Raw genomic sequence first — 21,552 nt, forward strand, 5'->3', positions numbered from 1 at the left:
GCTTTTATATTCTCAGCTCTGTGCTCAGTCTGGATCACAACTAGATCATAGTGGCCAACATCTTGACTGTTTCTCAGTGGTGCTACTCAGAGAGTAATCCAAATAACGACTACATTTCAATAGGATTTCCTCTGGTAAGTTTAGCAGGAAGTTAGCCAGTGTTCCTAGCATATTCAATAAAAACATCATTAGGTGGACTTTCTGCCATTGACTACTTCAGTGCCATTTCATAGGCCAGAAAAAGCAGCACAGCCTAGTGCTCCAGCTCCAAGTACTAGTTCAGATTCTGATTTAAAAGGCTACCAGTAGTCTCCTAACCCCTTTAGGCTTGCAGGGATGATTGTTACAAGTGGATGGGTCACAGCATAGCACCGTCATGGGGTAACACTCCTTCTGGCAGAAACACAGCAGCAGATCTGTCATTTGGTGTGTCCAGCTGCTATGGCTCTAGTGATGATGTCTGGGAACTGCTGGTCCTATTATGTTCGCTGCTTCAGTAGAAGCTTATGAATCATTCCCCAAATGCTGGGCACCATACTGTGTGACAGAATGTTGAATGGTCACAGGAAACCCAAAGCGCTGACTTTGAAGCACTTTTTCAGAGAAGCCCAGGACTTAGTAACAACAACAAGCTCTTTGAAATCTCTCTTTTTCTGTAGAAAAGGGTTAAAAACCTTGCTCCACCATGGAATTAGCTGGCATTAACAGACACTATCTTAAATTATCTGTTGTGGCTAGGCATCCCTTCAGTGACAAGGAATGCATGAACCAGCATCCCAGAATACCCCCATAGAATACCCCATTCTGTGTATGTATTAATCTAGCACCAATGCACATTTTGTTTCATGGAGCTGGTTCACACAACCAAGGTAATGTCAGTTTACCAGAAATCTGCAGATTCCTGTAATGTGCCTGCTGCCACAGAGCACATCGTGTGAACTCAGAAAACATCAGTGATCTGAGCTTGCCATCATGCCAAACCAACATTAAGCCAAGATCAGTAATCTTAGATTTGAACTAGCTTGTCAATGATGGCTTGATGGAGTGCCTATCTGAGATTTCAACATTTTCTGAGTTCATATAACATGTTCCGTGAGCACTGCAGGAATCTATAGATTCCTGGTAAATTGACATTACGATTGTGAGAACCAACCCTTGGGGAAAGGGAAATCCAACTCCTTTCTGTAAGGATTTTAGAAATTTCTATATTGTACGCACTTCCCCTCCTCTCATACAAGTCAGATCATTGGTCCTTCTAGCACAGTATACATTGACTGGCAGCAGCAGATTTCAGGCAGGAGTCTCTCCCAGTCCTATCTGGAGGTGCCCGGGAGTGAATCTATGCAACTTTTTGCAGATGCTCTACCACTGAGCTATGGCCCCATCCCCTAAGGGGAATATTTTACAGCAGAAAATATACTTGGTCTTTCAAAAAGCTTTCAACAAAGTTACTTATCAAAGACGCTTAAGAAAATTTAGCAGTCATGGGATAAGGGGGAAGGTTCATGTATGGATCGGTAACTGGTTGAAGGAGAGGAAACAGAGTAGATATAAATGGACAGTTCTCTAAATGGAGGGAAGTAAGAAGTGGGGTCCCCCAGGGATCTGTACTGGGACCAGTGTTCCTTCTAAAAGGGATTCCCAGATGTTGTTGACTACAACTCCCATAATCTCCAAGCAAAAGCCATTGCAACATCTGGGAATCCCTGTTAGCAGGAACACTGACCAGGACCAGTGCTTTTTAATTTATTCAAAATGATCTAGAACAGGGTTTCTTAACCTTGGGCCCCCAGATGTTGGAATCCTCTCAGAATCCTTGGCTGCTATGGCTTTTGCTTGGGGATTATGGGAGTTGTAGTCCAACAACATCGGGGGCCTAAGGTTAAGAAACCCTGATCTAGAAGTTAGGATAAGCAGTGAAATGGCCAAATTTGCCAATGACACCAAACTATTTAGGGTAATAAAATCTAAAACAGATTGTGAGGAGCTCCAAAAGGATCTCTCCAAACTGAGGGAGTGGGCGACAAAATGGCAGATGTGGTTCAGTGTCAGCACATGTAAAATGATGCATACTGGGGCAAAAAACCCCAACTTCACATATACGATGATGGGGTCTGACCTGTCAGTGATTGACCAGGAGAGAGAGCTTGGGGTCGTGGTAGACAGCTCACTGAAAGTGTAAACACAATGTGTGGCAGCTGTGAAGAAGGCAAATTCCATGCTAAGTATCATTAGGATGGGGGTTGAAAATAAATCTGCTAATATTATATACCGCTTTTCAACAAATGTTCCCAAGCGGTCCACATAGATAGACGGATAGACAGAATAGTTCCCTGTCCCCAAAGGGCTCACAATCTAAAAACAGAAATACAAGATAAACACCAGCAACAGCCACTGAAGGGATGCTGTGCTGGGAATGGATAGGGTCAGTTTTCCAACTGCTAAATAAAGAGAATCACCACTTTAAAAGGTTCCTCTTGCTCAGTTAGTAGGGGTCATCATCATGCCTTTATACAATACAATAATGCCTTTATACAAATCTGAGGGCAACCAAGATTATCAGGGGCCTAGAGCATCGTCCTTGCGAGGTAAGGCTACAACATCTGGGGCTTTTTGGTTAAGAAAAAAGATGACTGAGGGGCAACATGATAGAGGTGTATAACATTATAATATGTTATAATGTAATAACATGGAGTAGAGAGTGGAGAGAGAAACATTTCTTCTCCCTCACGCATAACACTAGAACCAGGGGCTATCCTATGAAACTGATTGCCAAGAAATTTAGGACTGACAAAAGGAAGTACTTTTTCATTCAACACATAATTAACCTATGGAATTCTCTACCACAAGATGTGGTGACAGCCACCAGCTTGGGTGGCTTTAAAAAGGGCTTAGATAAATTAATGGAGGACAAGAATCAATGGCTACTAGTCTGAGGGCTATAGGCTACCTTCAGCCTAAGAGGCAAGATGCCTCTAAATAAACTTGTTGCAGAAGAGCAACTGCAGGAAAGAGGGCATGACCTCAGCTCTTGCCTGTGGGCTTCCCAGAGGCATCTGGTCGGCCACTTGTGAAATAGGACGCTAGACTAGATGGGTCTTGGGCTTGATCCAGCAAGGCTGTTCTTATGTTCTTAGACAGCATTCACATGTAGTCACCCATCCAAATGCAAACTAGGGCAGATGCTGCTTAGCAAAGGGGACATTTCATGCTCACTAATGCAAGACCAGCTCTTCTCTCCCTATCTGCATTGGAACAGTGCTGAAAGGCTACTTAAATTGACCTAAGCTCTAATATTCCTTCAAAGCCATTTGCCAGGATGTCTAGGTCCTTGCAAGAATTGTCTCTTAGAAGATAAGAAACTAACAAGGATACCCCTGATGTTACAGAATCAAAACACTGCAAATATAGCACTTTACGTTTTGCAGCTTTTGTGTTTGCTGCACAATAACCCTGTGAAACAGCTTACTATTATTATCATTGTACAGATGTGCAGCTGAAACCGAAATTTCCTGCTCAAAGCTACAAAATGAATCCATGATAGAGGTGGGATGAACCAAGGTCTCTCAAAAAGTACATTATCAGTCCAATGGAATGCACTGGCTTTCAGGTAAAAACATACACATTACGCTTCTTTGTTCCAGTCACCACTCTGCCCAGGTACACACACCACATGTCCCTAACGTCAGCATCAACACTGCAGTGATGGAGAACATCTGCATTGTAATGGGCTTAAGAAGAGACAGATGAGCTCTCCAGCAGAGCACAAGGCTAGACGCATTATGATTCATGTTGGCTTGGCATGGGGAGGAGGGGGGTGGCAATTGTCACTGGCTCTTGAGGTGGAGCCTCTGCCAGAATCCCAAAGATGGAGACACTCTTCCTCTGGTTTTTGGAGAGACAAAAGATCTGAGCCTGTGCAATTAATTCGCTTTGGAATAACTACTGGATTTTTAAGTAGCACGGATCAGAGTACTGCCACTGATCTGGTTCACAGCAGCAGCAACATTATCTTCAGCAAACTTTAGGAGAGCAGTATGCGTTGGGTAGGCAATGGGATGCGCCGTTTTCTCAGGCCCCTCAGTTAGGTCATTCCAGAGCTACTGCAGTCATGCAGTGTGTGCCCAGCGTCAGCCAGGGCTCTTTGGAGCAGGCCCACGGAGATGCAGCAGCTCCAGCTGGTTCTGGTTATGACTGCGTTAACAATTAAAGAGGCACTGGATGAATTAAGTGGAACTAGAATGCAGCTGGCCCAAGTCCCTTTCAGTCTCCGACAGGAGGAACTGAGATCCCCTGTTCTATACTGAGGTCCAGCAATATAGGAGCCAGCCCGGCAACCCATCCCCCACTTACCCCCAAAGCTCTATTTTCAGCCCTTTGTGTGTCCCAGCCCCTTTACTGTGCTCTGTGCAGCTCGCATAGGTGCTCTGGGAGATATAAATCATAGAGATGCAGCTTTATGGCCATTGATCCAACCACGTGGCAGCGGATGTCGCTCTTGGACAAGGAGCATTTCCCCTTGCTAGAAGAGACACAGCTGTTCAGAAACTCAAGCCCCTTTAAAGGCACCCTCCCGCCATCACTCCATTTGTCCAGATCAAAATGGTGGCTGATTATATTTTGGGAAATAAGGTTGAGGGGGATGCATGTGGGAGGAAAGCTGGTCTTGTGACGGAGAGCGTGAATTGTCCCCTTTGCTAAGCAGGATCTGCCCTACTTTGCATTTGGATGGGTGACTACATGTGAGCGCTGTCTGCTGCAAGATATTCCCCTAAGAGGATGGGGCCATAGGTCAGTGGTTAAGTATCTGATTCAGTAGTCAGTGGTCAAGCGTCTCAGATTTAGGTCAGTGGTGAAGCGTCTCAGATTCAGTCCCTGGCACCTCCAGGTAGGGCTGGGAAAGGCTCTTGCCTGAAACCCTGGGAGAGCTGCTGCCAGTCAGTGTACGCACAATACTGAGCTAAATGGATAAATGGTCTGACTTAGTGTAAGGCAGCTCCCTATGTTGCTATGGATCTCATCTCCAGAACATGTATGCAGGATCCTACGTTTGAAAGCCCTAGGAAATCCAGCCTGCTGAAGAAATATCAAAACAGAAGCACCACTAAATCTTCATACGTGCCAGCCAGGAAATTCTGACATTGGGTATGGTGGAGAGTGTCCCCATCTTTGAGGCAGGAAGCCTGCTCCAAGAGTGGCTGGCATAATAAGTCTGGGGGAAACCTATGCACTTTGCAAAGGCCACCGCTGAGCAGGTGTTTCCTGTCACTTGTTTCAGACGGTTAGGTGCTTCCGTCAGACCCTGCTTAACTAGGACCTTCATCTTCTCCTCTAGTTCTAGTTCAGGAGGAAAAGATTCCACTGAAATTTGATCTCATATTCTCGCATCATCAGTCAACAAGGCTTCCAAGAGGCTCTCCCCACCAATGCAACTTCTGCACTGTATTCCCAGTACCCAGAGACCACTGTGAGCTTGTGTTGTGGGTGCCGCTGCATTTCCCCAGCCACCTAAGAACACGTGGTTCCTCCTCTAACGGGGCCTCAGGCAGGGTTCACAGCTACAGACAGCTCTAGCTCCAGGTGCATTCTATTAGGTTACAAAAAATGATTCAATTTATGTCCAGATTCCCAGCATGACATTATTCCTAGCAACCAGACCACAAAAGCCATTTTAGCCTAAGCTTTTCATTGCCCTGCAGGCACCTTTAGCCTGTACCAGTCCAGGGTATTTTGATCTCTTCTATTCTTTGTTTATAGCACAATACAATCAAGACTATATCTGCTCTGAGCTAAGTAAATCAATGTTCGGCACCAAAGAAACTGCATTATGTGGCCAGTATACATTATGTGATTTTTTTTTGGGTGGGGGGGGGCATATATTTTATTATTTTGCATAGTATATTCTTCTGCTAGTTACAGAGAGGGGCAAAGAGCTATGCAACTGGGATTCCTGTTTATTTTTTTTCTCCAGCTTCTTAGATTTCATTGCACTGCCCACTCCCTTACAAACCTTTGCCTTCTCCTAAAGCAAGTTTCTCACCTATATCAGGCAGCAGCGATATAGGTAGATGCTGAAAGGCATCATCTCATACTGCGTGGGAGATGGCAATGGTAATCCCCTCTTGTATTCTACCAAAGACAACCACAGGGCTCTGTGGTCGCCAGGACACTGGCTCAACGGCACTCTTTACTTTACCTTTAAAGCAAGTTTCTAGCCCTTAGAACTACAAAGCTAAGTGATACTGGGCCAGCCCAGTTCAGATGATTTTCCACCAGCATACATGAAAAGGCTGGGGACATGCCAAGAAGGCACTTGCCCCAACACCACCGGAGGACATCAGGGTGGGTGCAAACCCCTATTTAAATAGGGTTTTGGAGCACGTGTAAAGTGTAAAGAGGCAGTTCAGATGTCACAGCAGGCATGCTCTCAGCACATCCTCAGCCTTATTGTGTTTGCCAGGCTGCATTCATCTGAATCAGGCCATTCTCTGGATGCTGAAATCTGCAGTAAATGACAACTTCTGTGGAGTTGTAGAATACACAGACCCTATATAGTACTGTACCTAGTTACAGTGTACCCAGGTACAGGGGGAACATGCCAGCTAGTCTCAGTGTTCCCGGTAATAGTTTTCATCTGTGTGAGGAATGAGTTTTGTTCTGGGTGGCAGAATCAAGGCAATGTGTGCTCATGTGTATTCAGAGTGGGGCCTTCCTAATTCAACCTGAGTGGGACCTAAAATTAACTGTGCGGATATTAAAAAAAAACCCTGTGAGCACATGCGCACACTCCTTAGAGGGAATACGGTAGTCAAGCCCCTTAGTGCCAACATGCACCATCACTTTGCCTCCCAGGTATCCCCACTTGTGTTTTAAATTTTGAGCAGATTTGTTTTATATTTTTAGTTTACTATTTTAAGTGTGTCATTTTTATAACTTTGTTTTTAATTCTGTGTAAACCGCCTTGGGATTGTTTTAATGAAATGAATATTGTTTTAATACAAATTTAACAATAGATAGATAGATAGATAGATAGATAGATAAAATAAACTATCAGCACGTGTCTGGAAAGGCAAGTGCTGAACCAGAGTTTTTCCAAGCAATATGGAATAGTGGGTGTCCAGCATTTCAAATCATGGAGAGAAACTCTTCTGAGGTTCAACACTTGCCTCTGCAGACAAACCCTGAACTTGGGGACAGCAGGGGGCATGGACACAGAGTATATTGGCGTCAGAGGGGTATAGTTAACTGGTACACTCCCATTCCTCTTCAAACTGGGTGCAGCCTACCTAGGGCTACAGTCCTGGCTATAATCTGGATAACATGCATTAATTTGAACATATGAAGATACCTTGTATTGAATCAGACCAGTGTTCCCTCTAACAGGGATTTCCAGCTGTTATTGACTACAACTCCCAGAATCCCCAGCTACAATGGCTTTTGCTTGGTGATTCTGGGAGTTGTAGTCAACAACATCTGGGAATCCCGGTTAGAGGGAACACTGAATCAGACCACTGTTCATCTAGCTCAGTAATATCTACACTGGCTGGAATCAGGTCTCCAGACCTTCAGATAGAGTCTATCTCAGCTACCCCTGCTGATGCCAAGGATTGAATCTGGAACCTTCTGTGTGCACTTTACCATTGAACTGCAACCCATCCTCCATTTTGCTTCTAGAAGATTGCTTCTAGAAGATTATCACAGATACATCAGGCTAGAGCAGGACTGCTCAACTACGGCCCTCCTGCACATGTTGGCCTACAATTCCCATAATCTCTGGCTATTCATCACTGTGGCCGGGGATTATGGGAGCTGTAGTTCAAAAACAGCTGGGGGGGAGCTAAGTTGAGAAGGCCTGGGCTAGAGAGAAAGGCCCTGTATCTGGGGTGCAGCCGTCAAGACAGAGAAGTTATTTGAATGTGTATGGATCACAATATTTGAAAGTGTTAGACTCGGGTTGTAATCAATATTCCCTGAAACTAGGATTCCCAGCTGTTGTTGACTACAACCCCCAGCATCCCCAGCTGCAATGACAATTGGCTGGGGATGCTGGGAGTTGCAGTCAACAACAGCTGGGAATCCCTGTTTCAGGAAACACTGGTATTTGGGAAGCCAATCTATTTGCTTACCACTACCTGACAGAAAGGCTGTGCTGTCATAGCACTTGACTACAAAAAAGAAGAGCAAAAGGTCATCCTTGCCTACTGACATGCAGCTCAACACAACAATGCAGTCTCCACTTCAGAGGCATGCAGCAGCCTCATCACTGCATTTGCTTGACCTGTTCCTTTCATGTTACTGCTATGCATGCCATACTGACCCCGTGGCCAACCTCTTCTTGCTAGAGAAGGGGCAGGAAAAACTCTTGGAACAGGGCACAGTCCAGCTGCTCCTCTGCTCTTTAGACCACCTGCTATCAAACAGCACGAGGGGAAGTCTGGATTCGCCCCACAAACATTTGGGCAGTTTTTACCTTTGTATGAGATGTTGTGGCAAACACAAGGCCATGGGGGTGACCTGTGATCCAGCAGCTGTTTTTATTATCTAGGGACAGACAAAGCAGGCAACGGGGCAGGGGAAGAGGGTGGACAGAAGGGGACTGGCATATTTAGAGGAAAAGGATACCACACAGCAATGGGGATATGGTCAAAACATCCTAACAACTTTTGGAATAAAAAATGCTTTTAATCACAGCCCAGTTATACCAATCCTGGACTTTTCACCCCACACAAATAACTCCAAATCACAATGCACATCCCTCTGCATTTGCTTTGCAAGAATTGAATTGTTGTTGTTCACTGAGCTTTGCCAACATCACCTCATCTCAGCTTGAGGGAGCTGTTTGTAGGCTGTGTGCTGAGGACACACTGATGTAGATGGGGCTCGTTCCTGGGTCCACTTAGCCAATCAGTCAGACACAAGGATTGGGATTTATTAATTGAGGTTTATTGCTACTGCAGTCTGCAATAGGTAATCAATAGGCTCACGCTCTCAAACCGATTACAGTTTGGTTACAGGTGCATCTTACATTTATACAGACAATCTAAATGATGCTGACACCCTTGGACACAGTATACATGGCAATAAAATGGTGGTCTAAGTATCTAGTATGCATGCGAATGATTCATTGTTCATCTGGTGATTACTCCTTATTTGGTTATATCCTGTTTTCTGGCTTGGGAAGCTTAGCTGTCTTAGCAAATTTCATAGATACATTTTAGCTGGAGAGAGATAATGACACCAATCATGAGAGGCAGTGATGTCCCTAAGCTGGGCCAGGTTACTCCAAGTTAAAATAAGGATTTCTAGGCAAAATGGAGTTGCTTTGGTTTTCTAAACACATCAACACTATAGCCTCGTTCAGATGTTACAGAGCACTCTTGGTTACAACTTGAAAAGCAGGGAGGAAGTCCCACCCGACCGCTGTCACTAACCCCCTTGAGCCCAGCGTTCACACTTTACACGCTGTTTGTCCAGCAACCTTGGGGATCGAGGCTGCTGCTCACCAAGACGCCAGCCATTCGGCTTACAGCACTTCCCCCTTCAGACAAACAGTGCAGTAAGCGTGAACGCCGGACTCAAGGGGGTGAGGGACAGCTGTGGAGTGGGACTTATCTCAGGCCTCTATTGTTTCAAAAGTGCTCACAAATATTCCCAGGGGTAAATAGCAGCTTTTTGGAGGGATTACCTGGATCAGAGCCATAGCATGGGGACAGAGAGTTAACCCCACACACACATATGCTGTTGCCTTGATCTGGATCTCCCACCACTACTTTGTGTGGGGGAAACAACGTGTGGAATTCCAAGCACAGGCCTCTGGATAAATTCCTCACACAACTCATACCGAAGGCTTCTTGAGGTATTAGCCCACAGGTGGCCAACCTGGGGCTTGCTAGCTGTTGTTGGGCTACAACTCTTTATCATCCCCAGATTGGCCACTCCTGTGTTAGGCAGTGAGGATTCCCACAAGGGTGAGTGAGTGAGGGTGCGCGCAGCCACACACACACACACACTGAGCATGTTGGGTCATTCACAAACCACTTGTGTTCTCTAAGGAACTGTGAGCTCCAGTCACCAACTATAACAACCTGGATCTTATTTACATTAACACTGATCCTGGAATGAAAAGGGCAATTCAGAAGTTCTGATCGTGCAGTTGACTTCCAAGTCACTTCACACTCTTAATTAGTCCCTCAAACATGCAAAGGATCAGATGATAAACTAAGTTGTTTTCCCAGGACAGTTGCTTGTGTAAACAGGCCCTCAAATACGTTGAGATACTTCCTATCTTTGTCTGGATTAAGCAAAGCTCTGTTTAATGAGCCAAGGAATCACTGGGCAAGACCATGGGACATGGTTAGGAGAAAGAAATAAAGGCTAGCAAGTGCTGGGAAAGGGGTTTGTGTGGTGTAGTGGTTACAGTCTTGGACTAAGACCAGGGAGACCAAAATTCAAAGTCAGCCATGACACTCACAGGGAGACTCTGGGCCAGTCACTTCTCTCTCAGCCTAACCTATCTCACAGGGTTGTTGTGAGGAGCAACATAACCATGTACACCACTCTGGGCTCCACAGAGGAAGAGCAGGATATAAATGTAAAAATAAATAAATAAGCGAGTGAGCGAGCGAATGAATGATGCTGAGATAGTGAACAGGGTATTGCAGTCCGAGCATACACAGAGATGAGCGCCTAGAGCTCCCAGCTCACAAGGGGTATCCCCCAATGCACAGTGCTTGCCGTGCAGTGCATTGTGAGATATTCCAGCCTCTGGACAGCAACACTGCTTGAAGCAGCAAGGATCGTCTAGGACAGGGATTCTCAACGTGTGGGTCCCCAGATGTAGTTGGACTTCAACTCTCATAATTCCCAACCAAAGGCCACTGGGACTGGGGATTATGGGAGTTGAAGTCCAATAACATCTGGGGACCCACACGTTGAGAAACTCTGGTCTAGGAGCACAAGCCGTGCTCCCAGCAGCACTGGCGGTAATGTGCTGGATGAAGGAGAACAAACTGAAGCTGAATCCAAGCAAGATGGAGGTACTCATTGTGGGAGGTTGAGACTTAGGAAGTGATTTAGATCTGCCTGTTCTGGGGGAATGCAACTCTGTCCAGAAAGAGCAGGTACATAGTCTGGAAGTGCTTCTGGAACCAAACCTCTCCCTGATTTCTCAGGTCAAGGTGGTGGACAGAAGTGCTTTCTGTCAGCTTCGGCTGATACTCCACCTACGACTATTTCTGGAGATCTTAAAACAGTGGTACATATGCTGATAAGATCCAGACTTGACAACTGAAATGTGCTCTGCGTTAGACTATCTTTATACATGGTCCAGAAACTGCAGTTAGTATAGAATGCCGTAGCCAGGTTGGTTTCCGGTATTGCCTGATGAGATCACATTACACCTATTCTAAAAGCACTACACTGGCTGCCAATAAGTTTCTGAGCGAAATACAAAGTGCTGGTTGGACCTACTAGCTTTAAGTACCTGGTGTTGCTCAGGCGTATGGTGCAAGTTTCTCTTTGCCATTGCATCCATATCTGTTTTGTGGGTATACCCATGGTATATCCGCCTGTCTGTTTGTGTGAGGTAGTTGTCAGGGTTCCCGGGTACCCTATGTTACTTACTCGTAGGGTCCTAGGAAGTCACTGTGCCAAGATTGGTCCCGAATCCCGATAGCTCAAAGTGTGTGGGGATGTACAGGGAACAGACATTCAATTTTAGATAGATAGATAGATATAGATAGATCCCTGAACAGCTTGGGTCCGAGGTATTGAAGAGAATGCCTTCTTCTTCATCAACCCTGCCACCTATTAAGATCATTTGGGGAGGTCTGGTTGCAGCTGTCACCGGCTCGGTTGGTGACGGCTTGGAACTGGAACTTTTCTAGAGTTGCTCCAGGACTCTGGTACACACTTCATAACTAAATTAGAGTTTCTGCCTCTCTTAATGTTTTTTAAAAGGACCTGAAAACATACCCGCTTAGCCAGGCTTTTAGTTCATTTTTTTAAAAAGATATGGGATTTAGAGTTTTTATTTGTATTTTAAATTGTTTTAATTATATTAATGTTTTAATGATTTTAGATTATAAACCGCCCAGGGACTTTTTGTATGGGGCAGTATAGAAATGTGCTAAACAAATTTGTTCATCTGGGGCAAAGGCGAGTTGGACCCTGCCTCCCCCAACCTCACTTCAATGCCTCAATGTGTCTTAACAGTCCTTTAAAAAGCTGTCAGAGAAGGGGAGGCTCTTATTTCAGCAGGGAGTGCATTCCAAAACCTCAAGGTGGCAACCGAGAAGGCCTTTCCCTAAGTAGCCACCAGAGCTGGTGGCAATTGCAGATGGACCTCCCCAGATGATCTCAATAGGTGGTGGGGCTCATAACGGAGAAGGAATTATCTTAAATACCCTGGGCCTAAGCTGTTTAGGGCTTTATAGGTTATAACTGGCACTTTGTATTTTGCCCAGAAACATACTAGTAGCCAGTGTAGTTCTTTTAATATAGGTGTAATGTGGTCTCTTCAAGTTGACCTGGAGACAAACCTGGCTGTTGCATTTTGCACCAACTGCGGTTTATGGACTATGCACAAAGGCAGCCCCACATAAAGTGCATTGCATAAATCAAGTCTGGAGGTTACCAGCATATGCACTACTGCTCTGGGGTCTTTTATCCCAAGAAAAGGATGCAGCTGGCATATCAGCCAAAGCTGATAGAAAGCACTTCTGGCCACTGCTTCAACAGATACCAGAGAGAGGTTTGCACCCAGAAGCAATCCCAAACTGCATATTTGTTTCTTCTGGGGGAGTGTAACCCCATCCAGGACAAGCAGATCAAAATTGTCTCCTGAGTTCTGACCTCACACAATCAGTACCTCCATTTCATTTGTATTCAGTCTCAGTCTGTTATCCCTAATCCAGCCCATTATCACCTCCAGGCAGGCATTAGGGAGGAAGTTATGCCTTTTCCTGATGACGCTGACATGGACAAACAGATATGGGTGTCATCCCATATCTGATAATTGATTGATAATGGATAATTGATTGATTTGATTAAGTGCCATCAAGTTGGTGTCGACTCTTAGCGACCACATACTGATAATACCCTGTACCAAAACTGATAATCTTTCCCAGAGGTTTCACATAGATGTTAAAAAGCATTGAAGATAGTATGAAGCCTTGTGGGATGCCATACAGAAACTCTTGTTTTGAAGAGCAACAGTCTCCAAGTGACACCATCTGGAATTTGCCGAAGATGTAGGAGCGGAACCACTGCAAAATAGTGCCTCCCACTCCCAACTCCCTCAGACGATCCAGAAGGATATGTGGGTGATTACCCCACCCATCTACTCAGCACAATGAGGCTACGGCGGGATCCCTGTGGGCTCTGCAATCTGCTTCTGGATGTGAGTGTGGAGGAAGCACAACACTTGCCTTTTTCTGAGATACTCTTTGTGCTGTGCTCCAGCTTTAGAGCTGAAGAACTGAAACAAGCACATGGATGAGCTGCCATACAGACACTAAACTCAGCTGTGCAATCCCTTGCATGGTGCTGGAAGTGCAATCTTCATGCAGAAGGAAGCAAGTATGGGGTGTGCCATCTATGGATAGAGGATGCAGAGGAGAAGTGGTACACAACTTTTCCTGGACTCCAAATAGCTGATGAGTACAGACTGTGGTACTGCTGTCCTCATGCTGGTGAGCAGCTTGCAAAGATTATGGCACATTCACAACAGTGATTTCCAGGACACCATATTGGTTTGGACAGGTGAACTTCACTATAGGATTTCATGGGCCTTACGGATCGGTTTGTATATGCAAATTCCAAACAGGAAAGCACATGCACTCAAAGCAGGACAGCTGCAAAAACAGTCTCTGCTTTGAATGTCATTCAGTAGCAAGTGGCTTTTGTGACCAGTCTCAGTGCTGCATTAAAGTTTTGTTTAAACAGCAAAATGCAATGACATGTCATTGAGAAAAATCAGCAGGGGGCTCAATAGACCTTTAGAATGGAATCTAGACATGACACTCTCATTGAAAAAATCCAAGTTGCCTTCTCATTCCACAGTACAAAAGATGACACCATCTCTTTCAGTCACATTATACATGTAGCTACATGGCCATCCAGTATTGTGCTGATTTCCTGACACATGTTAATCTTTCCTATGTGTGTTAAGATTTTTGTCTCTGTGTCAAGTCTAGTTATATGACCAGTGGTCAAGAAACAGTGGCTCAGTTCACCAGTCAAACAAAAAATTTTACTCGTCAGATGGTTCCTCAAGCGATGTCAGTACATTACTCAACAGCATTTTTCTCACTCATCAGGCATCATTTTCCATTCATCACAGACAAGTCGACAAGTGGATTTCCTGAGCCCTGTATGTGAATTTATGTAGGCACATGTCAGAAAGAAATGTCCCCTTAAAAAAGGCTTAGTTACCAATTGAGGGGGAGGGAGCACAGTTGGCCATTTCAATCCTCTGGATGGTTCAATCACTGGCATTTCCAAGTAGGGATGGGAAAGAAAGACCCTTGTCTGGAACTCAGGAAAGCCACTGCCAATCGGTATAGACCAGGGCTGCTCAACTTCGGCACTCCTGCAGATGTTGGCCTACAACTCCCACAATCCCTGGCTATTGGCCACTGTGACTGGGCATTATGGAGTTGTAGTCCAAAAACAGCTGGGAGGACTAAGTTGAGCAGGCCTGGTGTAGACAATACTGAGCTATCTGGTCTGACATGGTATAAGGCTGCTTCATATGACCTTTTTCCCCCCCAGGGAGAGGCCTAGCTCAGTCACAATCCTTGACATCTCCAGGTATGACTGGGGATGACGGCAGCTTCATAAGTTCACATGGTTGCTCTGTAAGTGAAGAGAGAAGCCATTTCCCTTCCTTACTTCTAACTGTATTATTAAATGTCTTCATTTTATTGCATATGCACAGAGAACAGATGGGGCTGGCAATGTGGCAGGAGGTCATCATCACATCATACAGCAAAGTTGTCCACACCACTTCTGACTGCTGGCTAGCTGCTGCTGAGCACTCACCAGCCACCTCTCCATCTCCACTGAAGCAGTAGCCAGCGCTAGAGGTTGCTGGGCTTGGTCAGGGACCAGACCTGGCGGGAAGGAGCTCATAGCAACCAGTCAGACTGGGGCAGACAAAGCTCCAGCCAGAAGAGGAGAAGGGGGTGGTAGCCAGCCTCATCCTGTCTACCAAGGAACAGTGAGGATACATCTGGGATAGATGTTTGTTATACTTGTGAACTGACACCTGTGAATTAGTCTGTGCATTTGTGTGCACATGCATGGGGGCAGCAGAGTCTATAGGCTGATTCAGACATTATGTTCAACACTCTGTACACAGGTACAGATCTCTACACAGGTAAAGTTATTTACATGTTATGTTGAACGCAGGTACAGAAGTCCACTTCCTATCTGTACCATGCATTTGAAGGGCCTGTATCCAGGTTCACTTTTAAAATGAACAAAGGAACAGTCATTCACACAGACATCTGTACACTCACACAGCATAATGTCTGAATTGGGCTATTGTGTGCCTATGTGTGTGGTGTGGATGACATAGGTGGCTTGTGCATGTTCGTTGTGTTACGACACCAATTTCAAAAGGCTTCCAGTCTTTCTCACTTCCAATATTGGCCCAGTTCAGGATCACTTTCAAAAGCTGGACTGCAATTGGATTTCACTTGATATTGCTTCCAGTGCCGAGCATAAACTCCTACTTGGTTTTGTTGCACTTCTAAGTGACTGTAACAAAGAGACCCGAGTGGTGAAAACAAGTAGGACTTTTACAATTAAATGAACCTCAGTTAGGGAGGTATGACACAGGCAGGGATGAGCACTTTGGAACCAAGTTGGGAAGCCTTTGCACGAGGGGCAGTTTCTGAAACCCAGGCCAATTGGGAAGCGTTATCTGTCACCACCACGAAAGATAGTGTGAAGCAACATGAGCTGCGGCACCCAGATTAGAGCCTGCAAAATGCTCTTTCCTGCTTAGGCCCAGCCACCCAAGGCTTGGGAATCAAGCCGGGGGAAGATGGAAAAATACCTATTCAGGAGGGAGCTCTCTGTTTAACTAAGCAGCATCCCAGCAGGGACGGTATGCTAGGCTGGATTGGACTGCACTGCCCCCCTGGGAAGGAACTGGCAGGAGAAACTCTATTCCTGGTGCATTCAACATCCCCTGGGAATCCAGATGCTGAAGCTAATGGGAGGATGGGGCAGTGAGCACGTCTGAGCCACAATGCATGTGTATTAACAACAGTGCACATCATTTCTGCACACACGCACATATGTGCCTTTCTTTGTCTTTGTTTACACACTCGAGATTCTACAAATCTTTTATGGGTGATTTTTTTTTAAACTACTGTTTATACATTTGTAAGTGCTTTTATACATGTTTCCTTTTGTGTGTGCTAAACTGATTTGCTTAACGTATATTTGGGCTATTGTAGTTTAAGATATACATATGCAGGCACACCCAGGCTCAGCAGCAGGGGCATAGCTAGGGGAGAGGGGGCCTATGTTCATCCCTCTCTCTGGAGGCCCGCCAGAGTGAGGGAGAGAATGAAGAAAATAGGGAGGGGTGGATCTGGAGGGCCCTCAGGAGCTGGGGGCCCCATGTTCTTTGAACCCTTTCGTTCAACTATAGCTACGCCCCTGCTCAGCAGACACTTCCCTGCAGAATGCACATTGACAGTTCCATCTCAGCATATTGGATATAAGGCATGCACACACATCTTTTCCCCTCCAAGCCGGAGATATAGGTTTGCTTAATGCCAGTCCCAAAGGGGCTCCAATGATCATCCAGAATTGCCTCCAATTCACCACTCCTGATATCCAAGGAAAAGACCTGCAGCTGCACTCCTATGCACACTTACCTAGGAGTAAACCTCATTGAACTCAATGGACTTCACTGCTGAGTTAGCATGCCCAGGATTGTACTGCAAGTCATACAAGTCAAGAGCAGAGATAAGAAGGTGCTCCTTTTCTCAGACACAGTCAGATACAGAAGGAGCGCTGAAGACTCTCCCTGCTTCCAAGCAACTGAAGGAAACCACAAGCCACATATGCTGGTACCTGATAAGAACCTTTCCTATGAGTACCACTTTAGGAAACCTGTCTTCTGCAGAAGGACCAAGGAAGGGTTCTGGTGTCCCTCCTGCCATTGTTGCCCTACACTTCCTTCCTTGCCTAGGTTGCTATATATAGTTACTGACTCATGCTAAAACCATGTTTAGGAAAGGAAACCTACTGGGCTTTTTCAGGTGCCAATATATAGCAGGGGCCCCACAGTGATGTCCTTGTCCAAACTGCATTGCGTAATCAGGGCTAATCCATTTAGGATGGGACTATGGAAATGCCAAAGGCTGTTATGTGCCTCTGTGTCCCAGCATGCTTCCATCGTTTAAAAAGAAAAAGTGAAGGAAACATGTTGAGAAGCTCTTTCTCACTCTCTCATACATACATACATGCACATGCGCACACGCGCACACACACAGAGCCATGTGTGTATTGGTTTGCCAACTGTACAAACACTGATGTGTTGTAACTAACTTGCATCCCAATCATGTGATGCCAAATTTCTGCAACAGTAATTTCTTCACACACCACACTATTGATCCTAGTCCTTATGTCTCAATATTTCATATTTCAAAAATTGTTTAGTGTACGCAGGAGTTTGCAATCAGTTTCCTCTTGAGCAATGCTGACACCCAATAATACCAGCCTTCCAACAATGCTATTAACCCCAAATATTCAAAATCCTAGATCAACCTCTCAATGCAATTTTTTAAAAATAAAAAAAAATCCCCTGTATTGTATGTTTAGCAACTCTAGACAAACATTACAGGAGAAGCTTTTTTAAAAAAATTAATTACCAAATCCTTTGATTCATTGTGCCACCACATTTTCAGCCTTTATGTCAGGGGAGGAAAGCAGTGATTAATCAATCTCAATCTAAAATATGGCTTTTTTAAAATCAAGTTTTAATCACGGTGGGGATGATGTTTCAGAAAGCAATTCCTGCATCTCTCTCCATCCAAGCTAGCAATATGGTCAAAGTAATTTCCCCCAAGAAGAACTGATCTGCCCATTTTTGTTAGCAAACAAACTGTGAACTTGGATTATCCTAAAAATATCACTCATATTGAAATACTAGTCTAATTGGTCGAAAGTGAGACATAAAAGAAGTGCTTCAATCATTAGAAGACTCTGGTTTGTTCAAATCCTTGAAAACTGGAAATTCATATTTAAGAAGGAATATATACACACCACCAACACCACCCCTAAGATTCTCACAGGTCAACAAGAGCCTGAATGCTGCACACAATGTCTAATTGGTAGCTAGCATATAACATGAAAGCTTAATGCTGCTCTCCGTGGCTAGGAAGTTTATTGGAAACCTGTTGCTCCTCTGGCTGTGGAGCAGGAAAGGAGCCACTGGTCTCATTGCTGTCGCACTACGGAAGCTGAAAATACTACACATGGTGAGTACTGAAAATACTGCACAAGTTTTGGACAATGGTTAAAAATACTATAAATTTGTCAAAAGCTGTTCATATGTGATTAATATACTGAAACAAGTTAATAATCCATTGCTGTATTTATCAACAGCAGCTAGAATTGTGTTTACAAGACACTGGAAGCCCCAATAACTCCTAAAACATCTGAATGGTTAAGGGGAATGCAGTAAATGATCAAACTGGTAAAGTTATCAGCATCTTTGAAGTCTAATAATGAATGCCAATGAATATTTGTTTGTTTATATCTATGTAAACCACTTCGGAAACTTTTTGTTGGAAAGTGGTATATAAATAAGGAGAGGAGAGCTGGTCTTGTGGTAGCAAGCATGACTTGTTTCTTTAGCTAAGCAGGGTCCACCCTGGTTGCATATGAAAGAGAGACTAGAAGTGTGAGCACTGTAAGATATTCCCCTCAGGGGATGGAGCTGCTCTGGCAAGAGCAGAAGCTTCCAAGTTCCCTCCCTGGTTTCTCCAAGATAGAGCCGAGAGAGATTCCTGCCTGCAACCTTAGAGAAGCTGCTGCCAGTCTGTGAAGACAATACTGAGCTAGATAGACCAATGGTCTGACTCAGTATATGGCAGCTTCCTATGAACTCTTATTGTAATATAGAATACATGGAGAGTGGTAATAAATTACATAACAAGGGACCACAATTACTCTGCTCTAGATTGCTCATTTGAAATATTCAATGGTCGGGAATCACATAATATGGCAATTCTGTTCATGTGAGGTGCCACAGCCCTGGGAGCATGCACTGCCCCTACTTCTGGGGTAGGTTCTAATATGCCAAGATTGGTGGGTTCACACAACATGACCAATCTTGGCATATCTGTTCTAGATGGGGTCACACTTCCCCAAAAGGAACAGGTTCACAGTCTGGGAGTACTTCTGGATTCACATCTCTCCCTGGTTTCTCAGGTTGAGGGGGTAGCCAGGGCTGCTTTCTATCAGCTCTGGCTGATACGCCAGCTGCTCCTGTTTCTTGAGATCAATGACCTCAAAACAGTGGTACATCTGTTGGTGACCTCCAGACTTGACTTTTGTAATGCGCTCTACGTGGGGCTGCCTTTGTTCATAGTCTGGAAACTTCAGTTGGTTCAGAACGCGGCAGCCAGGTTGGTCTCTGGGTCTTCTCAGAGAGACCATGTTACTCCTTTACTGATGGGAGTTACATGGCTGCCAATAGGTTCCCGGACAAAATACAAAGTGCTAGTTATAGTTACAAAGCCCTAAACGGCTTAGGCCCTGGGTATCTAAGAGAGCGTCTTCTTCAGTATGAGCCCCACCACCCACTGAGGTCACTTGAGGAGGTCCGTCTCCAGTTGCCACCAACTCGTTTGGTGGCTACACAGAGATGGGCCTTCTTGGCTGCTGCCCCGAGATTGTGGAATGCGCTCCCTGCTGAGATACGATCCTCCCCATCGCTGGCAATTTTCAAAAAACACCTGAAAACCCATTTTTTCACCCAAGCTTTCTCAGCTTCCTAAATTTTAGGGGTTTTAATATCTGATTTTAAAATTAAAAACCCAATTTCGGGATTTTAATCACTGTAATTGTTTAATCATTGTTTTAAAATGTTTTTAAATTGTTATATTGTTTTTTAATTTGTTTTAGCTCTTTACTGTTTTAGTGGTTTGTTTTAATTGTAAACCGCCATGAGCCATTTTGGATGGGCGGTATACAAATCAAATCAATCAATAATATCCTGAGCTATTTGCTGCAGGGAACCCATCTGTAACTTAGATCTGAAGTGAGGACAGATGTTGTGTTTCCTGCAGCAAGTAGGGCAGGAGATGCCGATATTGGTGGGTTCACACAACACGACCAATTTTGACATATCGGAACTTACACCAGAAGTAGGGGTGGCATGCACATTCCTGGGGGTGCCACATTATATGTGAACTCAGCCAATCTGTTGTAAATGGCCTGGCACATTTAATATTAGAATAATACTGAGCGTCTGTTTTTATGTTGTATATTTGATAAGGCCATCTGCACAAAACTTTGCTGTGAAGCAAACTATTCCTAGCTTCCTTTTCTCCTATACCCCAACCTAGTCTGTTGGTGAGAGACAGGCTTCAGTATATCAGAGGGCCCTGTCCATTTGAGCTTACATTCTCCATTGACATGGGCACTGAAGGATCCCTGGCATGTCTCCATCTATTTGGGAACAAATAATTCAGTACTCAAAGCTCTTTCAACTAAATAGCAATTCCTCAGCAATGCACAGATAAAAGGAGGAGAACAGAGCTGATTCAACATCTTGGTAGCTATATTGGTCCCACTTGGCAAAACTTAAGAGGGTAAGTGAGGTAATAACCTTTGCTGCACTAGCTGAGGTTCAAATGCTAGAAGCATGATATGGGCTTTTCCATTGCACAGAACCCTTCTCAGATGTTGGTGTTCAAAGTCCTCTTTTGTTGCTGTTTTAAAGAAACAATGGTGTAATATAGCAGGTGGCATTAATCTGGTACACTTTAGTGTTCTTCAAACAAAGAACCGTAGGTTCGAGCTGGGAGAGGGGGAAGCCGCTGCTCCACTAGCTGCACAGGACTGCAATATTTCTGGTCTTGCTGAAGGAATCAGGTTATATTAATACCAAAAAGGTAACAAAATGTTTTTAAAACCCCAACAATTAAGTAGAAAGGAAAAACATCTAAGACTGAATGATGTTTTACATTCATTACCATTGATCCAGCAGAATCCTGCAAGAAGAGAGTGAATGGCCCTTAGGCCGATAGCCGAGAAACTATACAATTTATACAAGTCTTTGACACAATTGACCATCACACACTATCCACACACCAAATAGCAAGCTCTTCTAACTCTAAGACATGGTAGAGAGAGGAGGAAGGGATGTTCCTCAGGAATACATGCCTGTATAGTGAGCCACCAAGCCAAACAATTTCTACAAGATTTTTTCTCAGGGTCCCACATGAATGCCCCACCAACAGCCTAGCTCTCTGATTGGGTACAGTCCCAACACAATCCTTATTGGCATTTCTGGTATTA

General features: G+C 44.7%; 1 protein-coding gene and 1 long non-coding RNA gene across 5 annotated transcripts in view; one reads left to right on the plus strand and one right to left on the minus strand.

Annotated features, from left to right (window-relative positions):
* Nucleotides 1–21,552, minus strand: part of LDB1 (LIM domain binding 1) — a 92,064-nt gene that overhangs the window by 46,996 nt on the left and 23,516 nt on the right. The window lies entirely within an intron of this gene.
* Nucleotides 15–13,900, plus strand: LOC128350956 (uncharacterized). Its single transcript, XR_008319528.1, has 3 exons — nt 15–134; nt 3,489–3,610; nt 13,128–13,900. It is a non-coding gene; the product is annotated as an uncharacterized LOC128350956 (long non-coding RNA).

Source organism: Hemicordylus capensis, chromosome 3 (assembly GCF_027244095.1).
Source record: "Hemicordylus capensis ecotype Gifberg chromosome 3, rHemCap1.1.pri, whole genome shotgun sequence".
Taxonomy (NCBI): Eukaryota; Metazoa; Chordata; class Lepidosauria; order Squamata; family Cordylidae; genus Hemicordylus; species Hemicordylus capensis.